This window comes from Bombina bombina, unplaced genomic scaffold, assembly GCF_027579735.1.
Source record: "Bombina bombina isolate aBomBom1 unplaced genomic scaffold, aBomBom1.pri scaffold_1220, whole genome shotgun sequence".
NCBI lineage: Eukaryota > Metazoa > Chordata > Amphibia > Anura > Bombinatoridae > Bombina > Bombina bombina.
The window spans coordinates 58858-81062 of NW_026512399.1; the positions used below are offsets into that span (position 1 = coordinate 58858).

Genomic DNA, 22205 nt, shown 5'->3' on the forward strand with positions numbered 1-22205 from the left:
TGTCTGGCTGACCCCGGGTGCCAATGCATGCTGTCTGACTGTGCCACTAGCTCCTTGCGACGACCTCCCCCTGCTTCCAACTCGTCTCCTCCTCCTCCTCTCTGTCTCCCCATCTGAACTTTCCCCCCTGTTCTTCTTCTAGCGGGCACCCACGTGACATCCACGGACGCATCGTCATCATCAACCGCTTCACTTGTATCTGACAAATCAACAAAGGAAGCAGCAGCGGGTACAACATCATCATCACACTGTATGTCCATGTCTGTAATGCTGCCTGACTGAGACATATCTCCTAACTGTTTTAGACTAATAGGTATTGATAAGGTCCACCTAGGTATTCGCGGTGGCAACATAGATAAAATCTTGCTACAGCGAGAAAGTAAGTGGATTTTCAATTTGGGAACCCTGACGCCGTATGGTTTAATGAAGAAAATAACCTTGGCCATTTTCTATAATGCTGTACAAATAATAATTATTTACTGAATACTGTTTAGAGTATAAATAAATAGATCTGTATGAAAACATCTGGATGGGAGTCGCTGTCCCTGTGAGTGAATATGCCTCTGCATTAAGCTTTTTACTATAATTGTGGTAAATAGTATCTTTTTAGATACTTAATTATTTCACTTAGCAATTATTATGTTGCTAGCAGTAAAAAGTCGCAACAATATATTGAAACAAAGTGTCTTTTATTATAAAGAAATGTTAAAAAATGATACTCATGAATAGGAACCAATATTCACCAGCTAAGTTTCCGGAGGAAATGGCAACCAATATCCCTTTAAATGAGGAAGGCACCAAATACAAATATACAAATTGCCCGGATGAAGCCAAAGAATTGGTGAAACGTACGTCGGCTCTAACGGCTCAGTTTGATCTGAGCAAGAGTGAGGAGAACGCCCACAATAGCCTGGATCACTGCGACTACCCAGGCAGTGTTTAGCTCCTATGGAAGGACTTTCTGTCGAGCAGCAAAAAAGCCGGTAGTAGAGTGTAGAGGGAGGAAGTATTGCTACGCTTACGTCACACGCCACGGCTTGTGTGTGCCGGGATCGACCGGCCTTCGGCTGTGGAACGTAGCGCCCTCCAGGATCACTTTTCTACAGAGAAGAAACAGCTTCTTACGGAAAGAAAATTTACAGGCGGATTACAAATTAAGTGGATATATATCTGATGACCGGTTCAGGGGATAACTTGCTATTTGAAGGACACCAACTATACAGCATGAACGTTGGCCAACGATAAGTATAATTATGCTGAACTTTATCTCATGAACTTTATGATTCATCATTATTTGTAGTTTTGATTGCGAGCATTTCTCCTCAGCATTTTATGTTCTAATTATATTTCCTTTTCATCACTTTTTTGTTTCAATTTACCATTGCATGATAATAGGGAGTATTAACCTGTTATGGTCAGCCTAATATTAGTTTTGTTCACTGTGCACAGTAGATAGTTTTAAGAAATTGTAAACTATCAGTTATTAAGTAAAACATATTGGACTAAGAGTGCTGGTGTGAGATATCTTTATTTCCTTGTTTATATATATTCTGACTGAGACATATCACTGTTATCTACATCCTCTGTCAATGATGGTTGCGCATCACTCATTTCTTCCAACTGATGTGTAAAAACCTCCTCTGACAGATCAAGTGAAGCGGCTGTGGTGCTAGTGTTGGTGGTGGCGGCAGGCGGGCGAGTGGTATAGTGCTATAGAAGATTGGGTGTCCTGTGTTATAAAGTCAACTATGTCCTCCTCAGAACTTTTCGAGTTCATGGAACGTGGCCTCTGAACACTGGGCATTATTCTAGTGCCAAAGGGAATCACAGCACCACGACCACGACGGCACCTGCGGGGTGGCCTGCCTCTGCCTGTCTGGCACACATGCTGACAGGCAGGCAACTGCAATTAGATTACACTAGCAAACTGATGTTTCACAGTCAAAAAAGTTTTATTTTTTTAAATTTACACTACTGTTACACCAGATATGAGTGGGGGCACTGGGCAAGTGGGCCTGGCACACACACTGGCAGGCAGGCAACTGCAATTAGATTACACTAGCAGACTGATGTTTCATAGTCAAAAAAGTTTTTTGTTTTTAAATTTACACTACTGTTACACCAGATATGAGTGGGGGCACTGGGCAAGTGGGCCTGGCACACACGCTGGCAGGCAACTGCAATTAGATTACACTAGCAGACTGATGTTTCACAGTCAAAAAAGTTTTTTTTTTTTTTTAAATTTACACTACTGTTACATCAGATATGAGTGGTGTGGCACTGGGCAAGTGGGTCTGGCACACACGCTGGCAGGCAGGCAACTGCAATTAGATTACACTAGCAGACTGATGTTTCACAGTCAAAAAAGTTTTATTTTTTTAAATTTACACTACTGTTACACCAGATATGAGTGGTGTGGCACTGGGCAAGTGGGTCTGGCACACACGCTGGCAGGCAGGCAGGCAACTGCAATTAGATTACACTAGCAGACTGATGTTTCACAGTCAAAAAAGTTTTATTTTTTTAAATTTACACTACTGTTACACCAGATATGAGTGGTGTGGCACTGGGCAAGTGGGTCTGGCACACACACTGGCAGGCAGGCAACTGCAATTAGATTACACTAGCAGATTGATATTTCACAGTCAAAAAGTTTTTTTTTTTAAATTTACACTACTGTTACACCAGATATGAGTGGTGTGGCACTGATTATGGGTATCAGACATGGTCACTGAGGATTACTATGTAGCAACATAAGGAAACGCGTCTGACCTAATTTGTTCCCTATCCTGCTGCCTGTCTTTTGCTGTCATTTTCTTACGTGTTGGAGTACTTTGCTATTTGGCATTTTTGGCTAGTTCAGCCGTTTTTTCCACATGTTCATAATAAACAGGTAACTACTTGGCATTTATTACTTGTTGAGTCTCATTTGCTGCCGGGTGCGCTGGACTTTGCTGATCCTGTGTTTGTTAGGGGGCGTTGATGGAGCGCTCCGTTTTTCGTTTGCACCGGAGCAGATGAGTGAAATTGACACGTCATCACGGACATTGAGCAAGAGGGTGTGTACACTACGTGAAGAGCGTCACATGATCGATCTAGACACGCGGTTTGTGTTTGAGCGCTTCTCTAGCTGCGAGTGTAGATTACACTAGCAGACTGATGTTTCACAGTCAAAAAAGTTTTATTTTTTTAAATTTACACTATGTTACACCAGATATGAGTGGTGTGGCACTGGGCAAGTGGGTCTGGCACACATGCTGACAGGCAGGCAACTGCAATTAGATTACACTAGCAGACTGATGTTTCACAGTCAAAAAAGTTTTTTTTTTATATATTTACACTATCGTTACACCAGATATGAGTGGTGGCACTGGGCATGTGGGCCTGGCACACACGCTGGCAGGCAGGCAGGCAACTGCAATTAGATTACACTAGCAGACTGATGTTTCACAGTCAAAAAAGTTTTTTGTTTTTAAATTTACACTACTGTTACACAAGATATGAGTGGGGGCACTGGACAAGTGGGCACAGTATACGCTGTGAGCCTGGCACACACGCTGGCAGGCAGGCAACTGCAATTAGATTACACTAGCAAACTGATGTTTCACAGTCAAAAAAGTTTTATTTTTTTAAATTTACACTACTGTTACACCAGATATGAGTGGTGGCACTGGGCAAGTGGGCCTGGCACACACGCTGGCAGGCAGGCAACTGCAATTAGATTACACTAGCAGACTGATGTTTCACAGTCAAAAAAGTTTTTTTTTTTTTAATTTACACTACTGTTACACCAGATATGAGTTTTGTGGCACTGGGCAAGTGGGTCTGGCACACACGCTGGCAGGCAGGCAACTGCAATTAGATTACACTAGCAGACTGATGTTTCAGAGTCAAAAAAGTTTTTTTTTTATATTTACACTACTGTTACACCAGATATGAGTGGTGGCACTGGGCAAGTGGGCCTGGCACACACGCTGGCAGGCAGGCAACTGCAATTAGATTACACTAGCAGACTGATGTTTCACAGTCAAAAAAGTTTTTTTTTTTTAAATTGACACTACTGTTACACCAGATATGAGTGGTGTGGCACTGGGCAAGTGGGTCTGGCACACACGCTGGCAGGCAGGCAACTGCAATTAGATTACACTAGCAGACTGATGTTTCACAGTCAAAAAAGATTTTTTTTTTTAAATTTACACTACTGTTACACCAGATATGAGTGGTGTGGCACTGGGCAAGTGGGTCTGGCACACACGCTGGCAGGTAGGCAACTGCAATTAGATTACACTAGCAGACTGATGTTTCACAGTCAAAAAAGTTTTTTTTTTAAATTTACACTACTGTTACACCAGATATGAGTGGTGTGGCACTGGGCAAGTGGGCCTGGCACACACGCTGGCAGGCAGGCAACTGCAATTAGATTACACTAGCAGACTGATGTTTCACAGTCAAAAAAGTTTTTTTTTTAAATTTACACTACTGTTACACCAGATATGAGTGGTGGCACTGGGCAAGTGGGCCTGGCACACACGCTGGCAGGCAGGCAACTGCAATTAGATTACACTAGCAGACTGATGTTTCACAGTCAAAAAAGTTTTTTTTTTTTTAATTTACACTACTATTACACCAGATATGAGTGGTGGCACTGGGCAAGTGGCTTGGCAAGCAGGCAACTGCAATTAGATTACACAGGAAAAAAATAAAAATAAATAAAAAATTATGTTCTAGTCCTAAAAAGGGCTTTTTGGGGTGCTGTCCTTACAGCAGAGATCAGATGAGTCCTTCAGGACTGTAGTGGACACTGAATACACTAGCCTAGCTATCAATTTCCCTATTAAATCACCAGCAGCTACACTGTCCCTCCTCTCACTAACAATGCAGCTTCCGAATGAATCTAAAATGGCTGCTGTTCAGGAGCTGGGAGGGTCTGGGAGGGAGGGTCTGCTGTTGATTGGCTGGAATGTGTCTGCAGACTGTGAGTTACAGGGTCAAAGTTTACTCAATGATGACGAATAGGGGGCGGATCGAACATCGCATATGTTCACCCACAGCGGCGAACGCGAACATGCTATGTTCGCCGGGAACTATTCGCCGGCAAACTATTCACGACATCACTACTTAGGAGTGGCGTCCGCAGTAGGATCGTAGGAAAATGAAAGACCGCACCCGGCTGTAAGATTTTAATGAGTATATAAATGGTGTCCATATTGTTATAGAGAAGGTTAGTGTGTCCTTATGACTATTTTAACCTCAGCCATGATATAATGCTGACCTAATCAGTAAGCAAGCATATAACATATATGGATATGGGAGTGACAAGTATTGCAAAGGGCTTCAAATAACTCACAATACCTAGTTTGGAACATGGCCAAAAGTGTATTGTCAGCAGTTTTAAAGTGTATAAGAATCAGGGAGAAATAATGGTAGACAGAGTTCATCTTTGGAAAGGAAAACATCAATGATACATGCTATAGCCGGGATTCCCACAGGAAACAAACAGGGTAATATTCATTTATGTATTATTTCTCTGTTAAATTGTTTTTATGTGTTTAACCTTGTAAACAATAACATGTAATCTTGTTATTTATCTGTTCTTTAATAAATGTGTGATGGTTTAAATAGTTGAAGGTAGTATGGTTGTCTGTTTCTGGAGGGTTTCAATAGATATACAGTACGGTATATGAAATTAGTTTGTACAGGGCCGATTATTAATATATTTATATATTAATTTTTAGACGTGAATGGTTTTTAACATAAGATCCTTTGGTTATTTAAGAGTAATTTCTTACGTTTTGGCGACAGCAGGTAGGAGATTTGTTAAGATTCGTGTTCACAACAGATAGCTTTATTTTTAGGTTTTGTTAAAGAGAGATAGATTACTTGTGCTGAAGAATTAGCTAGCATTCTTTAGATGAGTAGTTGTTTGTAACATTCACAAGGTTAAAAGTTTATTGAGTTGTATTTGGGAAAAATCGCTTCAGTTAAAAAGCAGAATGCAATTTTAAACTGTATTGAAGGAGTTTTTAATCCATGGTCTAATGTACAAGAGTATGTTAATAAATCTATTGACAATAAGATAAGTCTGAGGGAAAGAAAGCATTAATGTTTAGTGCATACAAAATAGCAGGAAATGATTCTAAAGTAACTGGAGAATTGCAGGATTTACAAAGACAGTTAACTGAGGTGAAATGTCGGAATGAATCTTTAAAAAATACTTCAGCTGTTTCTTTTAATCAGGAAACTAGAGAAGCTTTGTTGACAAATAGAGAATTGAGTGCAGAGATTGGGTCTTTACAACAAATGTTACTTGATGCTTATGGAGCAATACAAGTTTTAAAACATTCAGGGCAAGTGTGTGTACCTGAGGATCATTCTAAATGTCATATTAATTATTTACAAATAAAACTGGGTCAAAGAAATGCATTAATCGCTGCATGCAAAATACCAGTTAATTTTGTAGAGTCAAAGTGTGTTGATGAAGTTGTGTGTGACAAAAAGAATGTGGAGAATGTAAAGATGGCACCAATTCTAGTTAAGGAACAGTTAGATGAAGAGGGAAAGATCATTTCACGTACTAAAATTAACCAGTCTTTGTCTAGCACAGAAATTGCTACATTAAGTAAAGAACTAGGACAGTTTAAATTAAGCGATGATCCCTTAGATGTTATGATTAGGTTATCACAATTTGAAAGAATACACAAAGAATTGCAAACAAATGATATATGTGATATAATTGTTACAAGTATGGATGATGCATTAAAAGTAAGCATGCCTTCAGAGGTTTTTCTTAGACCAAGAGTTAAACAACAGTTAATGCATGAGTTACTAAAAACATTAGGAATTGATGAAATGGATGCTCATTCATCTTATGGAAATTGCAAGCAGAGAAAGAATGAATCAGTGCAAGGATTTGCTGATAGACTGTTTGAAATTTATAAACTAACTTTGCCTGAAAATACTGAAGAAGATCATAACAATAAAATATATAAGCATGAGATAAACTGCAGTAATCCAGAAATTATAAAATTGTTTGATTTGACTGTGTTTTCAAGTAACACTTTTTACAAAATAATTGAATGTCTAAAAAGAGCAGAGTTGTGTAATGAAACTAACAAGGGAATAAAACAGAGAATGTCTGCATTTGGAAAGCCATTCCCAGATAACAGAGAATGTACTAAAATCATTTCTAACAAGAAAATATTGGTAAAATTGAAGTATTATCTTTGTAAAAAATGGTAACATATTAATGCCAAATTTGTACAAAGACATAATACTGTTGTAGCAACATCTGCTGAACAATTTGAAACTAGATACAAATTGGAAAATCGAAAAAAGTAACTGGAAAGAGTTAAATTGATTCAAATAACAAATAAAATTACCAGTTCTGAAAATGGGTAAAAAGGGATAATTGCCTCCAAATCTTGTCTGGAGTGAGGGTTAGACGTAATGTATATAGTTGCCCAGTTTTTAAAGGAGTCATGAATGGGGGCTCATGATGGAATATATTTTTAATAAATACTGGTGTGCCTATATTCATTATTTATACCTCACAAAACCTCAATCTAATCCATTGTTCATAGGGGGAAAAACAAATTGTGTTACAAGTTTTTCAAGGTTCATATAAAGATATTATAAAGCTAAAAATGATATGAATTTAATTGATAATGGTATTTTGAATTAGAAGAATATTTAGTGAATTTGTCTAATGAAATGTCAATTTTGGGTTATAAATTTCTCACAAAATATAATGTTTTACTTTATTATGCTAATGGTAAAATATAGTTTAATACAGATGATAAACATTATGTTATTTCTGTTTCACATTATGTTTATAGTCTAAAGAAATCTGACAAGTTAAGTTTAGTTGTACATACAAATGCCAAGGTTACAAATATTTTGAAGCAGTTTGCACATGCATTTGCTGAACATAAATATGATTTGGAAAATTGCAAGAGGAAGAGTTTATCACAGGAAATGTACATTTAGCTATAAAAGCAATATCCATATTATTATTATTATATTATTAAAGGGACAGTCTACACCAGAATTTTTATTGTTTTAAAAGATAGATAATCCCTTTATTACCCATTTCCCAGTTTTGCATAACCAACACAGTTATAATCATATACTTTTAACCTCTGTGATTATCTTGTATCTAAGCCTCTGCAAACTGCCCCTTTTTTCAGTTCTTTTGACAGACTTGCAGTCTAACCAATCAGTGCCTGCTCCCAGATAACTTCTCGTGCACGAGCACAGTGTTATCTATATGAAATACGTGAACTAACACCCTCTAGTGGTGAAAAACTGTTAAAATGCAATCTGAAAGAGGTGGGCTCCAAGGTCTAAGAAATTAGCATATGAACCTCCTAGGTTAAGCTTTCAACTAAGAATACCAAGAGAACAAAGCAAAATTGGTGATAATAGTAAATTGGAAAATTGTTTAAAATTACATGCTCTATCTGAATCATGAAAGTTTATTTTGGCCTAGACTGTCCCTTTAAGGAAAGTGAGCCATATGTACAGCAAATTATATATTATTTTACTTGAACAAGGTCTATTGAGAAAATATAAATCTGTTACTAATTTTATTATTTAGTTTGTACAGAAACCTGATGGAAATGGGCATTTAACAATTGATTAAGGTAAATTACATCCAGTGACATCTGCCTAGGCATCAAAATGACAGAGAGGTTCCTACTTTTTCCTTTATCCTCCAAATACAAAGTTTTATTTAAGCCTTGATATAGCAAACAGTTATTGGTTTGTATCTCTGCACCCAAAGTCACAGTACAAGTTTGTTTTCAAGTGGAAAAAAAAAAAAGAAGATCAAGTTATATTTATATTTTCCTGTGGTCCTGAACAATTCAGCAACAATTTTACATGAAAGGATGGCTGCTATTCTATCAAGATTGTCAAGACTATTAGCACTTCTGCAATATGTTGATGATTTGGTATGTACTACAGAAACAGGAAAATAACATTTTAAATTGTTTACAGAATTGTTGAAATTATTGGCAAATACTGGACTTAAAGTTAATATAAAGAAATGCCAATTTTTACAGACAACAGTGAACTTTACAGGAGTGACAATATCATCTGAAAGAAAGACTCCAGATCAACAAAAGTGGATGTCATAAAAAGACTAAACATACCTGTGTCAAAGACTGTTTTAAGATCATTTTGGGATTGTTCCAATACCAAAGAGACTTTATTCCAAAGTTTAAAGTTTTGGCTGGACCCTTGTATGACTTGCTAAAGAAAGAAAACATTTGAGAACCTAAAAAAAGGATCAATACGATGGTGTTGCTTACACAGACCCCAGAAAAGTGTTTCAATTGGAAGTTACTACTTAAAAAAAAAAAAAGAAAGACTTTATCTGCAGTGCTATGTAAAGAGAAGGTTGGAAAACTGAAACCAGTGACCTATGCATCGTGACCTTTTGAAAATAACTGAAGAAAAGTATTCCTGTGTGAGGAACAGTTGTTGTCAGTATTCTGGACATAAGAACATTTTAAATAACATGATTTCAAAAAGTGTTATTGCAAAGTTCACATTTTTCTTTTGAACTTAATTGGTGAAACTAGGAAACAGTATAATTTCATCTGCAAGATTTTAAAAGTGGGTGCTGATGCTAATGAAAAGAAATATAGACATTATAATAAAGGAAACAACTTTGTTGCCAGCATGTTTGCTATATGAAGGTCAACCACATAGTCACTTTGTTGTGTTCTGTTTTTCCTTTCAATTCAAGTTGATATATTTTGGTGCAAAGTACAGATGTTTACTGTGATGGTTCTTTTTATCATAAGGATGGTAAAGCATATACAGGTTTTTCAATAATTTTACCTGATAAAATAGATATGCATTTATGTGAGATACATTATTCTCAATATGCTAAATTGGCTAATGTTTGTTGTACATTGGAACACTAAGCAGATATGGCTATTGACATTTATAATAATAGTGCATATGTGGTTAATACACTGACAATGCTTCCTTTGTATGTATATAACGGTTTTAAATCATATGATGAAAGACCATTGGTACATATAAATACAAATCTGTTGAAGTATATTTCATATTTGCTAAATAAATGTAAATTGCCATATGCAATAATTAAAGTAAAGGCTCACACTAAAAGTGATGAACATAATGAACAAAATAACTTAGTTGATGCTTGTGCTAAAAAGGCTGCAAAACAAGTAAAATTATGGGAGTTCCATGAGGAACCTGAGATTTCTGCAATTACATCAAAAAAATAAAATTAAAAAGATAAAATAAAAATAAAGCAAATTGGGTGTCATTGCAAAATTCTTATATTTCTTATGTAATATTAAAATAAAGGCATTTAGCATGGAAACCTTTATCAATGCCAGTATCATGGGCAAATGACAAATTTATAAAATCTGAAGAAAATGGAACTTTAATGTGCTTAAATAAGTAAAATATGTTGTTTGTATTTCCAGTTGTTATATTCCTTAAAGAGACAGTAAACACCAGAATTTTGTTGTTTTAAAAGATAGATAATCTCTTAATTACCAATTTTCCAGTTTGCATAACCAACATAGTTTTAATTATATAAGTTTACCTCTGTAATTAATTTGTATCTAAGCCTCAAAAGACTGCTCCCTTATTTCAGTTCTTTTGATAGACTTGTAGTTTAGCCAATCAGAGCTGTCTCCATTGTAAATTCATGTGCATGAGTTCAATATTATCTATATGAAACATGTGAACTAATGCCCTCTAGTGGTGAAAAAATATAAAAATGCATTTAGATTACAGGTGGACTTCAAGGTCTAAGAAATTTGCATATGAACCTCCTAGGTTTAGCTTTCAACTAAGAACACCAAAAGAACAAAGCAAAATTGGTGATACAAGTGAATTGGAAAGTTGTTTAAAATTACATGCCCTATTTTAAACATGAAAGTTTATTTTCCCTTTAAGAATATGTAGATTAATTTTCAAAAAATGTAATTTGCTTCCTATAGGCGGACATTATTCTGCAGATAGAACATGTGACAAAAATACAGAAAAATTTGTAATGGTGGCCACCAATGAAAGATAATATTTTTTTTGTTTTTTTTCCAATATGTTCTAGAAATTTGCCTTGTCTGCAGTTTAATTCTTCAGTCAATATGAATCAATAATTATTAAGGTTTTTACCTTTCCCCATGACAAACCTTGGTTACAAATATAAATAGATATTATTTTGTTTTGTTGGTTTTTACCTAGAATACTAGAAGAATACATGTATAGTTCAGTGGTAATAGATGTATTCACAAAATGGATTGATGTTTTTCCAAAAACAAATCAAGTAGTTTTTATAGTTGCATAGGTTATTTATTTGAGCTTTTCTCTAGATGGGAATGCCATTTGTAGTAGAAAGTAATAATGAGCCTGCATTTAGTGGGAAAATATTTCAAGGAAATTAATTAATCATTGGGAATTAAGCATAAATTATATATTGCTTATAAACTGCAATCATCAGGAGCAGTAGAAAGGGGTAATAAATACTATAAACAATTATAAACTAAAATTTGTAGTATTAAACTTTCAACATAGAAAAAAATGTTACCTTTATGTTCAATGACCATAAGATATATCCTACATTCTACTACAGGTGTCACGCCATATCAAGTAATAACTTGTAGATTGAATAAAACATTTGGAAGGACTTTACTTTCAATTGCTACATCAAATTTACAAGGGGCAATAATACAAATTTGGATAAAAACATAAATTATGCTTACCTGATCATTTTCTTTCTATTTATGAAGAAAATGAGTATCACAGCATATTGACAATGTAAATATGTTGATAGCTCAAAATATTGTAAGGAGTAAAGCTCAAATAAAACATTTTTTTAACAAAATGTTAGATCTTTTGAATGTAATAGTTTTAGTAATGATAAAGAGATTTTATGTCTAAAAAAGTCGCTCATTTGTTCCTAAAATGAATTGTTCTTTTTGTGTTTTGGATAAAGATAATTTTATTGTTTATTTCTTTGAAATAACGTATACGAAAAAAAAACAAACTATTTTAAATGATATTATATTAAACAATTTTAAAAATATATGAATTAACAGATACTGCATTTGATTTTTCTTAGAAAGAATCTGAAAAGATACCAAAAAGATGACAACCTATCTTCAAGTTGGGAAAATCCATGTCCTAATGTTGTTATGGCTGATTATGGAGGGTTTTGCTGGACGAAATTCTTTTGCATTTTCAGAGGACTGCATGGGTATTTTGGGTTTGACTCAGACAACATCAAGATGGAAATCGTGATTGTGGTATCAAAGTCAATGTAACTGAACTAGTTTTTGGAAAATGATCAACAACATCAAAATGAACATTATGATCCTGAACGTATTAATATAGCATTGGACAAAGGCCGGTCTAATGTTACAAGTTGTACAAAATGGGTTAAATGTGGCAAAGAAACATTTATTTTTAAGTTTATTTTTGCAAAATATGACAGTCAAGGACTGTCACAATGACTAAGGCACAATGAAGTTAGATGCATTTAAATATGCACCTTTACGCTTAGTTAAATGACAATATGTAGAGGCTATTGTTTACACCATGTATCTCTCTTTGCCACTAAGGAATCCTGAATGGCCAATTATACTTCAGGATTTAAACAGTTAGAGTATTATGTAAATAGTTATAATAAGTCAGAGGCAGAAATTGCAAAAGCACTGTTAACAAACAAAGTATAGACTTAGTTAAAAAAGAAAAGGCATTTCAGAATAGGGTAATGTTTTCTAAAATGATGCAATAGAGTATACTATTTTGAGATTTGCAGCAAGCAACAGTGTATGCAAATGTTTAAGGATATGTGCCTGTATTTTGTTTATTGACTCATTCATTCACTGATTTATTTATGAGTTATAGTGATTTTTGATTGGTTTACTGTTTGGCCAATTGGAGAAAGGTACACCCTAGAAAAAGGGCGCTTGGTTTTAAGCTTTTATCAGCTAAGAGTACGGCTGCAAAGCCCGAAACATGTCAGCTGTTTTTTCCTTTCTCCAACTTACCAACCAGCTGCTGTCAAGCCCATAAAATTCTGAAGATACGGAATTTTTACTATATGAAGCAAGCATTGGAATTTTATTTTGTAGCTGTTTATGAGGAAATAAATGCTACTTTTTTCATCTACCGGTGCTCCTGATTTTTCATTTGTGCAGTCAAGGACAATGACATTATTTTGGGAACAAAAGAACGTTACAACATCCGATTGTACGATTTTACTTTAAAAATGTTAATTGTTGTTAAATGTATAATTATTTTGTTTATGTTAATTTTGTATAAAGAGAATAGTTTATAGAGTAATGTGCTAAACCTTACCGTTACACTATAAGGCCTAGCAAAGGGGTGGACTGTAAGATTTTAATGAGTATATAAATGGTGTCCATATTGTTATAGAGAAGGTTAGTGTGTCCTTATGACTATTTTAACCTCAGCCATGATATAATGCTGACCTAATCAGTAAGCAAGCATATAACATATATGGATATGGGAGTGACAAGTATTGCAAAGGGCTTCAAATAACTCACAATACCTAGTTTGGAACATGGCCAAAAGTGTATTGTCAGCAGTTTTAAAGTGTATAAGAATCAGGGAGAAATAATGGTAGACAGAGTTCATCTTTGGAAAGGAAAACATCAATGATACATGCTATAGCCGGGACTCCCACAGGAAACAAACGGGGTAATATTAATTTATGTATTATTTCTCTGTTAAATTGTTTTTATGTGTTTAACCTTGTAAACAATAACATGTAATCTTGTTATTTATCTGTTCTTTAATACATGTGTGATGGTTTAAATAGTTGAAGGTAGTATGGTTGTCTGTTTTCTGGAGGGTTTCAATAGATATACAGTACGGTATATGAAATTAGTTTGTACAGGGCCGATTATTAATATATTTATATATTAATTTTTAGACGTGAATGGTTTTTAACATAAGATCCTTTGGTTATTTAAGAGTAATTTCTTACACCGGTGACGTGGTGTGTAGGACAGGACTTCCCCTGCTATGAAAAAGGTGCTAAGCTATTATGAGCTGCGCAACACTCAAAAATGAAAGTGGGGGGGGCGTGTCTGCCAAGCAACCAAGATGGCTGCTATCTACCTTTGGCTGAAGCATAGAGCAGATAAAACTACTTTATAACTATCATAAGCCCAACTTTTTATGCATTACACAAGAACTATGGGACGTCCAAAATGTGGGGAACAGCGTGGTAGCTTTTTATGTGAAAATTTGGTCAGGTTGACCTGATCGGTGAAGGTGCGCAACAAAGACCTAATAACGGACTGCATCTCCATTTGGCCTTCCTCACTTTCTTAATGGACCAGGTTAATCACCCCAAGAAATTGATTTCTTAAAGCCATACAATGGAGCATCTACAATCGGTCTTGTTGGAGAAACTGGAATTACTAATACGCACACACTTCTCTAAAATGGAGGAGAGCTTGTTGAAGGCAAGGACGGGAGCCGATTGTTTGGAAGTGCAGGGACACTCACCTCAATTCCCAGACCAGGATTTTGCCGTTACCATGTCCGCTCCTGCGTCCCTGGTGCAGTGGCCTGCAGTCCCGACATCTCCATCTCCGCTTTTATATTACACCCAGCTCCGCATGATGTGGATGATTGTGCAACCTGGTCTCAGGACACAGACTGATGAAATTACAGCTAGACCCGATGATGTTCTCATACTTACCACGGGACAGAGCTCTAGAAAAACGGTTGTATAGCCATGAGATGATCTCTGGAAACAACATATGGTACAGATTAAGTTTATGGTGGCTTGTTATGGGGAAACGCATTTTGTTGCATGGACAAGAGAGTCCTCACTGTAGCCCTCCTATTGTTGTGGACATGTCTCAAGACTTTCCCATTGCAACTGGCAGGAAATTGTCTCCCATCAGGCGGGGTATAGGCTAAGATTTAATGGATATCTATTAATGGACAGATCTCTTAGTGGCAGGCTGCATGTTGTTTTGTTGTTTTAAGCATAAAGTTTAGCATTACAATGTTCTATGTAATTGTTTAGCGGTTATCTTCCAGCCATTAGGCTTATATGTCGTTTTTTTTGTCTTCTTCCTCTAAATGGTAGGAAACTACTCATGCACATGTACAAAGAAAACTGAATGTTTAGATGGAATTTGTAATATACTTAAAAGGGAGCTATCATGTTTGTTAATGATGAGGCGACATATGGTATTGGTATTCTGTGTTCCAAACAATCTACATACAAATTCTTGGTTTTATATGCTACATATGTGCCTAACATACTTTTACATGTTTCCCTATAGGACCGGTTGGATTGCTCTCCCATTTATTTAGGTATGCCCTAGTCTCCTTGTAACCATCAAAAATACGTGGCAGCACGGTTGATATAATTTAGGATATTGCTAGAGCTATATTTCTGCAGGAAGGGGTGGAGAATGTGTATAAATAATGGCATGGCAGAAATCGGACTTGTCCACTTATGAGACCAGGTTAAATATGACAACTGTCCCCTGAAGGCTCTTCTCATATATATGCAGACAATCTACCTTGTTAAGCTCCATAGACCTCAATCATTTGAGCCTTTTATATAAAAATGCACCACATTGCGGAATTTAGATTTAAATTTATATCTTTTGATGGAAGATGTAATTACCATTTTCTACCACCGGAGGGGAGTAAAGGTTTAATTATACTCTATACATGACATATTTTTGTGCACGTTTGGCTTAGCTTACTATATTACTTGGGTCTGCTCCTAGATTCCCAGTTATACATTTATCGTGTTGCCCTCTACAGACATATCATCTACTTCTATATATGCAGCTCACAACTAGGTATTTGTATATTTTTCCCCACTGCCTCCTACCGACTAAAGATAATGTTCTAAAGAGGGCTCTTGATGACTGTCACTGTTTATATTATACATCCTAATCTGAGTTTTGTGCTTTAAGTGTACTTATAGGTTTAATAGATATATGTTGGTCAGGCATATTGCTTATAGTTATATATTTTCTTTTCTGGAGACACAGTTCTCTGCTGCTTTTTTAATGCAACTCTATATTTGACTATATATACAAGCCACATGTGAGTACTTAAGTCTAAGATAATACAGGTTATGCTGATGGGTTGTTTTGTTTTATTTTACCCATGTCCTAAAGATGCTATGCTTGTGTTTCATTCATTGCTAACACTTATTTGTCAGTGGGACAAAGTTATTTATAACAACGGTACACAAATCTGATGTGACATTATATTTTTTTGCTGGCTGTCTCTTTTCTCTCTCAGAATGTTGCTTTATATTTCTTTTGTCACTTTATATCTGAAAGCATACTAAGGCTTGCTAGCCCCACATCTGTATTGATGTTATCCTAATTGTTTTAGCACTGACTGGTCCTTGGCTGAGAACTGTTGCATTATTACATTAAGACTATGTATCTGATTTAAAAGGGAGATTTTTTTTTACAAAAGTCTCAGCTCTAAGGGTTATATTTGCCTTAATCTGAGCCTCCCTGTAAGATCTCGCTATTTTGGCTTCTATGGCTGTCTGTGTCATATAGCTTTTGAAGGTATAAGTCCTTTATTGCCTTATTTTGTTCTCTTAGGACTGCAAGTATATAAATAACACTATACTTATAACCAAACTCTAGTCTATGCATATGGGAATGGAACCAACAGGCCTGTAAGTTTACACAGAGGACTGGCCTATCACCAAGACACGCATCATTTTCTTTTTTAATTGTTCCATTGGTTGCTGGGTATAGGGCCCATGCCGAGCAACAGGGTATAAATGTCTAAGAAAGTAGGCTATATTTTTTTATTTATATTGGTGCTAGTAGGCCTGTTCTCTGGCTTTTGACCACTGCAGATGGTAATGGTTCCCAGTGGTTTCTCAGAATGCGGACTCCTAGTCCCTACAGCTCCATGGTAATATGACTAGTAACATAGATATAAATATGTGCATACACATGAATCTTACTATCTCTTATATCATCAGTCCAAGGGCTTGGCGGGTTAATGCTTCCTCCTTATGTACAAATATCCCAATAATGAGGATGAGAGTAATGCGGCAGCCCTGTGTCACAGGCCAGTTTTATTCTTCTGCTCTTTAAATCTTTAGCAATAAGAATACACAGTGCATAATCTGTGACAGTTAATGAGTAGCTTTTTAATATATTATTAAGTGAAAAAGGGAATGGAAAAGGGAGAAAAAGGGGAGAGAATGAAAGGAAAAAAAAAAAGGGAAAAAGGTCTGTTCACTGTTCTGCTCAATTGTATGTAATGTATATAGTGTTTACTTCCCTTAAATTAAAAGCATAGCTAATTTCTATTTACACTTCTAACCCCTATAACAATCTATACAAACTGTGTGGCTATGGAATCAAGCTTAATACTTATGTTGCTCCAATAATAATCTATGTTTTTGCATATTCCCCACCCATTAACACACTCTGGCATCTGTAATTATGCCCAGAGTGTTTCAATCCTAGAATAGTAGGAACGAGTGCTAGGGGAGGCTAGGGGAGGCTGGCCTTACACCAGTGCTACTATGTATAGTCTTCCTCCTCATAATTTTGTAAATGAGCTACTTAACCGGCGTCAGGGTTGCTACCATAGATTTCTAGATTCTCTCATGCAGGGTGCAGCATTGGCCCTTCTTTTAACGAGTTCATTCCAATATATCTTCTGATTATCCAGGTGCCCTTAAAACTTTCAAAATAGATATGGCGTTTTGATTACTAATTTGCTTACCACCCACAAAATATCACCTCCCCCCCCCCCCATTATTATAAACCTCCTATACCAGGAGGGTTAAATACGCGGTTTGTCTCGTCTACACCGCACCCTAACTCTCTTTCTTAGAAGTCTATCTTGTACAACATAACATTGACCCCACCCTTCCCCTCAAGCTCCACAAGATTGTTTATCATCTTTTTTTATATATATTATTATGAGCTGAATGTTAACTTTTGAAAAGAGGTTCTAACTCTAATATATACTGCAACATTTATGCTGTTCTAATGTTTTTTGTTTTTATTGTTAAGATATTATTGCAATGTAACAGTTAGCAATATGTTATTTCTCACATTGGATGTACATGATTATCGGCTAGATTTAGAGTTCTGCGGGTGCAGTTCTGCGGGTGCGTTAGCTACGCATGCTTTTTTTTCCCCGCACCTTTTTAAATATCGCTGGTATTTAGAGTTCAGAGAATGGCTTGCGTTAGGCTCCAAAAAAGGAGTGTAGAGCATATTTACCGCAACTGCAACTCTCGATACCAGCGGTGCTTACGGACGCGGCCAGCTTGAAAAACGTGCTCGTGCACGATTCTCCCATAGGAAACAATGGGACAGTTTGAGCTGAAAAAAAAACCTAACACCTGCAAAAAAGCAGCGTTCAGCTCCTAACGAAACCCCATCGTTTCCTATGGGGAAACTCTTCCTAAGTCTGCACCTAACACATGTACCCCGAGTCTAAACACCACTAGTCTTACACTTATTAACCTCTATTCTGCTGCCGCCGCTATCGCTGACCCCTGCATTTTATTATTAACCCCTAATCTGCCGCTCCGTACACCGCCGCAACCTACGTTATCCCTATGTACCCCTAATCTGCTGCCCCTAATACCGCCAACCCCTACATAATATTTATTAACCCCTAATCTGCCGCCCTCGCTGACACCTGCATATTTTTTTAACCCCTAATCTGCCGCTCCGTACACCGCCGCAACCTACGTTATCCCTATGTACCCCTAATCTGCTGCCCCTAACGCAGCCGACCCCTATATTATATTTATTAACCCCTAATCTGCCGCCCCCAATGTCGCCTCCACCTACCTACAATTATTAACCCCTAATCTGCCATCCGGACTGCACCGCTACTATAATAAATGTATTAACCCCTAAAGCTAAGTCTAACCCTAACACTAACACCCCCCTAAGTTAAATATTATTTAAATCTAATGAAATAAATTAACTCTTATTAAATAAATTATTCCTATTTAAAGCTAAATACTTACCTGTAAAATAAACCCTAATATAGCTACAATATAAATTAGAATTATATTGTAGATATTTTAGGATTAATATTTATTTTACAGGCAACTTTTGTAATTATTTTAACCAGGTACAATAGCTATTAAATAGTTAAGAACTATTTAATAGCTAAAATAGTTAAAATAATTACAAAATTACCTGTAAAATAAATCCTAACCTAAGTTACAATTAAACCTAACACTACACTATCAATACATTAATTAAATACAATACCTACAAATAACTACAATTAAATAAACTAACTAAAGTACAAAAAATAAAAAAGAACTAAGTTAAAAAAATAAAAAAATATTTACAAACATTAGAAAAATATTACAATTTTAAACTAATTACACCTACTCTAAGGCCCCTAATAAAATAACAAAGACCCCCAAAATAAAAAAATGCCCTACCCTATTCTAAATTAAAAAAGTTCAAAGCTCTTTTACCTTACCAGCCCTGAAAAGGGCCATTTGCGGGGCATGCCCCAAATAATTCAGCTCTTTTGCCTGTAAAAAAAAACATACAATACCCCCCCCAACATTACAACCCACCACCCACATACCCCTAATCTAACCCAAACCCCCCTTAAATAAACCTAACACTAAGCCCCTGAAGATCTTCCTACCTTATCTTCACCATGCCAGGTTCACTGATCCGTCCTCCGAAGTCTTGATCCAAGCCTCCGAAGTCTTCATCCAAGCCCAAGCTGGGGCTGGCGATCCATAATCCGGCTGAAGTCTTCTATCAAGCAGCAGCTGAAGAGGTCCAGAAGAGGCTCCAAAGTCCTTCATCCTATCCGGGATGAAGAGGAGATCCGGACCGGCAACCATCTTGATCCAAGCGGCATCTTCTATCTTCATCCGATGACGAACGACTCCATCTTGAAGACCTCCAGCGCAGATCCATCCTCTTCTTCCGACGTCCAACTGAAGAATGAAGGTTCCTTTAAGGGACGTCATCCAAGATGGCGTCCCTCGAATTCCGATTGGCTGATAGGATTTCTATCAGCCAATCGGAATTAAGGTAGGAAAATTCTGATTGGCTGATGAAATCAGCCAATCAGATTCAAGTTCAATCTGATTGGCTGATTGTATCAGCCAATCAGATTGAGCTCGTATTCTATTGGCTGTTCCGATCTATTGGGCTGTTGTAATATTTTTCTAATGTTTATTTTTTGTACTTTAGTTAGTTTATTTAATTGTAGTTATTTGTAGGTATTGTATTTAATTAATGTATTGATAGTGTAGTAGCTTTAAATAGGAATAATTTATTTAATAAGAGTTAATTTATTTCGTTAGATTTAAATTATATTTAACTTAGGGGGGTGTTAGGGTTAGACTTAGCTTTAGGGGTTAATACATTTATTATAGTAGCGGTGCGGTCCGGTCGGCAGATTAGAGGTTAATAATTGTAGGTAGGTGGAGGCGACGTTGGGGGCGGCAGATTAGGGGTTAATAAATATAATATAGGGGTCGGCTGTGTTAGGGGCAGCAGATTAGGGGTACATAGGGATAACGTAGGTTGCGGCGGTGTACGGAGCGGCAGATTAGGGGTTAAAAAAAATATGCAGGTGTCAGCGATAGCGGGTGCGGCAGATTAGGGGTTAATAAATATTATGTAGGGGTCGCGGTATTAGGGGCAGCAGATTAGGGGTACATAGGGATAATGTAGGTGGCGGCGGTGTACGGAGCGGCAGATTAGGGGTTAAATTTTTTTAATAGAGTGGCGGCGATGTGGGGGGACCTCGGTTTAGGGGTACATAGGTAGTTTATGGGTGTTAGTGTACTTTAGAGCACAGTAGTTAAGAGCTTTAAAAACCGGCGTTAGCCCAGAAAGCTCTTAACTACTGACTTTTTTCTGCGGCTGGAGTCTTGTCGTTAGATTTCTAATGCTCACTTCAGCCAAGACTCTAAATACCGGCGTTAGAAAGATCCCATTGAAAAGATAGGATACGCAAATGGCGTAGGGGGATCTGCGGTATGGAAAAGTCGCGGCTGCAAAGTGAGCGTTAGACCCTTTCCTGACTGACTCTAAATACCAGCGGGCGGTAAAAACCAGCGTTAGGAGCCTCTAACGCTGGTTTTGACGGCTACCGCCAAACTCTAAATCTAGGCCTAAATTATTTGAAAATCTCAATAAAAATATTAAAATATAAAAACGAAAGTGAAACCTGTTTGTTCCAAGCCAAAAGCACACAGTCCTATGGCCCCAAAAAACTCTCACATTAAACCAGTTATAAATAATCCCTAGCTGTTCAAATAATCTCCCTGAAGGAGATATTAACCCTTGATCCTATCGAGGCATAAAGGAGCCACACTGTGACCCTGTATAGCAAAGTGTATACATAAAACGGTCTTACCCTCCAGGATCCATGCTGTGAAACAGGCACAGCCTCTCAAGTGTGACAGCCATGCAGCGACGCCTCTGACATGGACTTGAGTGTGTAGCAGCAAGCAGTGAAACTTGTCAACACTGATTGCTCAGGAGCTGTTAGGCGGCAATCAGGATGGGTTTGCAGAAAAACTTCCCTGCATCTCCAGACTCTAACTTTTATCAATACTCTCGCTGAGAGGTTGACATGATTACTTAAAACTCCAGTCCTTTATTGAAGGGAGCATACCTATTATAGAACTATCCAAATCTTCTTACACTTCTCTGCCACCTCCTATAGTGACGAAAGGCAAAGAATGACTGGGGGATAGGGGAAGTGGGAGGTATATTTAAGCCTTTGGCTGGGGTGTCTTTGCCTCCTCCTGGTGGCCAGGTGTTGTATTCCCAACAGTAAGGAATGAAGTCTTGGGACTCTCCCTGCCTTATGGAAGGAAAGATAGATAACGTCTTTAGTACCTATTCCCCAGGTTATACCTCTAAATTTCTGTCTGTTTCTAAGCCAATACAGACAGCCTCTTATCACATGCTTTTTTATTTGCTTTTTACAACAGGAGACTGCTAGTTCATGTGTGCCATATAGATAACATTATGCTCACGCCCGGGGAATTATTTAAGATTTAGCACAACACAGTACTAATGCAAGTCAGTAGATAATAAATACAAAGTCATGTGATCAGGGGGCTGTGAGATCATGCTTAGATACAAGGTAATCACAGAGGTAAAAACGTATATTAATATAACTGTGTTGGTTAGGCAAAACTG

General features: G+C 36.9%; 1 long non-coding RNA gene across 1 annotated transcript in view; it reads left to right on the forward strand.

The window, feature by feature from the left end:
- The window catches only part of LOC128644272 (uncharacterized), a 29491-nt gene extending 16750 nt beyond the window's left edge, over window positions 1–12741 (forward strand). The window contains exon 2 of the long non-coding RNA XR_008399971.1: window positions 12110–12741. This is a non-coding gene — a long non-coding RNA (uncharacterized LOC128644272). The remainder of the gene's footprint in view (window positions 1–12109) is intronic.
- The last annotated feature ends 9464 nt before the right edge of the window (window positions 12742–22205 follow it).